We start from the raw sequence: 4,801 nt of genomic DNA, 5'->3' as shown, positions 1-4,801 counted from the left end.
ATATGTATCATGTTCACTGTTGTAGCCCCAACACCTAACTTAGTGTTTGGTTCATAGTAGATTTTAAAATATTCACTGAGTGAAATTAATAACTTGAGAGAAAGAAGGAGAGACACGAAAGCATAACCAAAAAGATGGGAAGAGATGCCTAAATGGCTTCTGTTATTTCAATGTCATAGAAACCAAGTCAGGAAAAAGTTTTGTTACAGAGATGAACATTGGTACCAGATGGGACCAAGAGACTAAAAGGGAAACATTAATATACATTGGGAAAGCTTTTGGTTTTGTTTTGGAGAAGGATCTGGTTTGAAAGTTAATTGATTATATACAAGAGAATATAATTGCACTAGGAAGGTATCACTTTCATGAGTGGCAAAGGAATTGACGGAAGAATGTTAAGTTATTCTTTAAAGAAATTTGACAGTGAACTGAACATAAAAAAGAGACTGGGTGTAGAGGGCTGGTAGCAGAATTGCAGAAGGCTGTTTCACTTAAGTCCAAACATACCTTATTGATAGGGTTAGGGGCCAAAAGTATAGGAGAGAAGTTCCAGGCAAGAAAGGGAGAATTGATTGAGCAATATCTGAAAAAGAAAACTAGTGAACCAAGAGTGTAAATAATCAATCTTAACAGAGAAAAGGGTCACCTGTTCCTTGGAAGCAAGAACAAGGGAGTAGAAATAAGAAAAAGTACTGAGATTCTAAAGTAGAATGGCATGAAGTGAAAAGGCTCACGTTATCTTACCTCTGTATCTCCAGGAAAAGAGAGATGAGACCTTCTAATGATATCTTGTAAGAAACAAGAAATAGCATTGTGAGCTAGATAAATGTGGAGAATATTGGAGGAAGTTTTAACAGGGATATCGTAACGAATCCATAACAGAAGGGGAGAAAGTTCACCCCTCAAGTGACCCAACCAGGTGAGAACCTGCCTAAAACATGCACATTTATTATCATAAAGACAATCATCATTTTTATTTGTTACTCGCCCAGCAGTATTCAAAGACCTAAGTGCAGAAACAAAGTGTGCAGCATGGTTTAACCAAGTTTAGTCATCAACAAAGTAGAAGATCAAACAAGTGAGGAATTTCATGAAGTAGGACTTCAGGGGATGAAGTCTCAAATTTATAAAAAACAGTCACAGAGATGGAAAGGATAGCACAGGGAATGTAGTCAATAATATCATAATAACTATGTATGGTGTCAGATGGGTACTAGACTTATCGGGATGATAATTTCCTAAGTTACATAAATGTCTAATCACTATATTGTACATCATGCCTTGTAAATCATTTAACACAATGTCTGGTACACAGTAAGTACTAAATACATGGTGACTAGTGTTCACAGTTGGTGGTCAATTAATGGTATGACAGTTGAAGATAGAATCCAAGCTGAAAAGGAAATAAACATGAAGGTGAGTGATGGACAGGGACTGTTGGGAGAGACAGAGAATTCAAAAGTCATAAAAATGAAGATCATACTGAGAGTGTGAAGGGAGTTATGGGACAGATTCAATATCAGGAGGTTTTGACCAGGGAGAGAATTCAAGAGTTCAGAATCTTGAAGATCAATTTATATTTAGCCTAACACGTAAAAGGGTGGTATATAATAAAATACCAAGGCCGAAAAAATAAAATCAGATCACAGAAAGAGAAAATTGGGTCAAGGGAGAACAGCAGACCTGTCAAAAGAGTGGGTCAACACCACAGATGTGACTGAACACAGAGCCAGGATCTCGGCTTTGGAAGCCACTGAAAAGCAATAGTTAGGTGACGTTATATAACTGTCAGTGTCTGAAGCAAAGATTTGTAAATCCCAGTCTCTCCTGCTGGAAAAAAATTTTCCTACTCTCAAACTCAGAAGAAAATCTCACTCCTGGAGCATTAAGTAACTTGGAATTCACATGGCTTCTTTAAGTAGGAAACTTCAACATAAATCAAGGCATAGTATTACAACAGAATGAATAAAAAGCACACCAGGGAGGGGTTAAGAAGATGTGCCCCAGATATTTAGCCTTCTAGAGATTCAACTTTACCAACTTATAGGCCTCCATTTTCTGAACACCTGAATATTGTCAAAAGCTGTGGTAGGTGCTTTATGCATATTTGAGCTGTCTTTAATCTTAGTAAGATCCCTCTTCCAAGATGAAAAAAACAGGCTGGAAGAGATTAAGGAATTTCCCTGAGATGTTATCTGATTCGCTCCAATCTCTCTGATTATAAAACATATAGATTTCCACTATAAAGCATTGCCTCTAAAAAAATGAATCAATAAATGTGGGCAGTCCACATTTTGTCTTAGGTTGGGTTCTCTAGGAAGCAGAATCTGGAGACATGAAAATTTGTGTGCAGGAAGTTTATAGAGAGAGCCCCTGAGACCAAGAGCTATGAAAGAGTAAAGGAAGCAGGATAGGATAAAGGAAGAAATTGAACTTCTATGCAATCTCAACAAAGACCTCAGCCAATCCCCAGGAGCTCTCAGGTAAATCAGCCCTTCAAACTTATCCTGAACTCATATGGTTCTTGACTTTTTATGTCTGACTTATTTCGCTTAGCATAATAATCTCAAGATCCATCCATGTTGTTGCAAATGGCACTATTTCATCTTTTCTTATGGAGCAATAGTATTCCATTGTATATATATATATATATATACACCACATCTGTGATATGTGGTATATAAAACTGAAAACAACAAAGGAACAAGACAACCAAATGAAGAAACAAAAACTCATAGACACAGACAATAGTTTAGCAGTTACCAGAGGGTAAGGGGGGAGAGGGGTGGTAGATGAGGGTAAAAGGGATCAAATACATGGTGATGGAAGGAGAACTGACTCTGGGTGGTGAACAAACAACATGATATATACATGATGCATTACAGAATTGTACACTTGAAACCTATGCAACTACTAACAATTGTCACCCCAATAAACTTTAATTAAATATATATATATATATATATATATATATATATATATATATATATGTGTGTGTGTATATATATATATATATATATATATATATATATATATATTATATATATATCTATATCCTAAGGATGGAGAACTAGGTCTTTTTACCCTTGTGTGAATCAGTCATTCTTAATAATCAGAGTTTAGTTCACAGAGAAGCCTATAGAACTAACCTGTTCAAATGTTTGAATATTTTATCATCACTGCTTTATAGCACCTCAAAGAAGACTATTATGAATACAGCAATTATTTTAATAAACATTACTATTTGCAATCCCTATGATGGGTACTTTGGGGGAACACAAATGTACTTAAATCACGTGCTTGATGTCATGTAACTTAAATTTAGAAGTAAAATAAACTATACAAAAGTAAATTGCCTGTAAAATGGATAAAATAATAATATCTACCTCTTAGGGAGATTTTGAGGATTTAAAAAAACTGCCATGAAATAAATATTATAAAAGTAATCGGGTTTTTTATTTTCTAACAACAATAGATGGTAATGAAAGCTTTTGTGAAATAAAAATGACAAAGTACAAACAAGTATGCAATAAGTTCAGGGTAAGAAGTTCTCCCTTTATCTGAGAAAGTTTAATGAAGGAGAAAGAATTTAGTTGAGTCTTCAAGAACGGAAAACAATGGTGAGGACAATAGGTACGCCAGAGATAACAAATAGGATGAATAAATGTGTAGGACAGGAAGGCTCAGAATTTTCCTAGTCCAGCTAATGGACTAGCTTGTCAAGAATAGAGGTGAAAGGATGGGGATGCTGCTGATGACTTCCAGTTTCTGGTGAATTATTATGGCTTTATTTAGAAGAAAATGAAGAGTGGAAATTGTGAGAAAATTAGAAATATGAACAAACTGGTGTTAGATGAAAACTAACCTGTGCACAATTGAAAATGAAAGAAATTAAAAGCAAAACAACCCTGTTTCTTGTTCCTGACTAATGCTAACGTTTCTCTCTGGAGGATGTTCTGTCTAAGGTAGTAGTTCTTGAAGTGTGGTCACTGGACCAACAGCATCAGCATCACCTGGGGACTTATTAGAAATCCAAATTCCCTGGCTCCACCCTTGACCTACTGAAACAGGAACTCTGGGTGTGGGTCCCAGCAATCTTTGTTTTAATAAGCCCTCCAGGTGATCCTGATACACGTTCAAATTTGAGAATCATGGTTATATTGTTTCTATAATGCATTTTTCTCCTGGAGCAAATATCTTCTGGAATATTCTGGAATATCCTGAAGCAATTTTCTTCTCTCTCTAACTCTCTAGACAGTATGATTGCTGTCTACTAACATCTTTTCCAGACTGTCTCTGACCAAATGACTCAGCACTGAACGATGCTATTGCTAATATATGGATCAGATTGTTTTCAAACAATTTTTCAGAATAAATCTTTAATACAAAGTGTCTTCTGTTTGTCTTGGATGTAGTACACCTCAAGATCAGTGTGCCTAATTTACAAGAAGACACCAGGAAAATTCCTCAGGAAAAAAATATCTTATAGGGCACCAGAAAGGGGCCACTGATTAATATATATTTTCCACGATTAAAAAAAGCAAACAAAAAAATTCAAAAGCTCTTTGCCATTACTAGTAAAACTCTGGAATAACTAATGAAAATTTATATAAAATATAGCAAAAACAACAACAACAACAACGTTTCAACATAACTAGAGCTTGGATATTGAAGAAGAAACTATGGTTGACAGAAAATAATACATGTTAAATGAAAAAGATCAATAGTGGCTAAATGCAGAACATATTTGTGAGTTTCTGGGGCGGCAGGATCTTTTTTGAACAATGGATGGGAATCACAT

The sequence above is a fragment of the Rhinolophus sinicus genome, linkage group LG10, assembly GCF_036562045.2.
Source record: "Rhinolophus sinicus isolate RSC01 linkage group LG10, ASM3656204v1, whole genome shotgun sequence".
In the NCBI taxonomy this organism is placed as follows: domain Eukaryota; kingdom Metazoa; phylum Chordata; class Mammalia; order Chiroptera; family Rhinolophidae; genus Rhinolophus; species Rhinolophus sinicus.
This window is presented reverse-complemented; position numbering follows the sequence as displayed.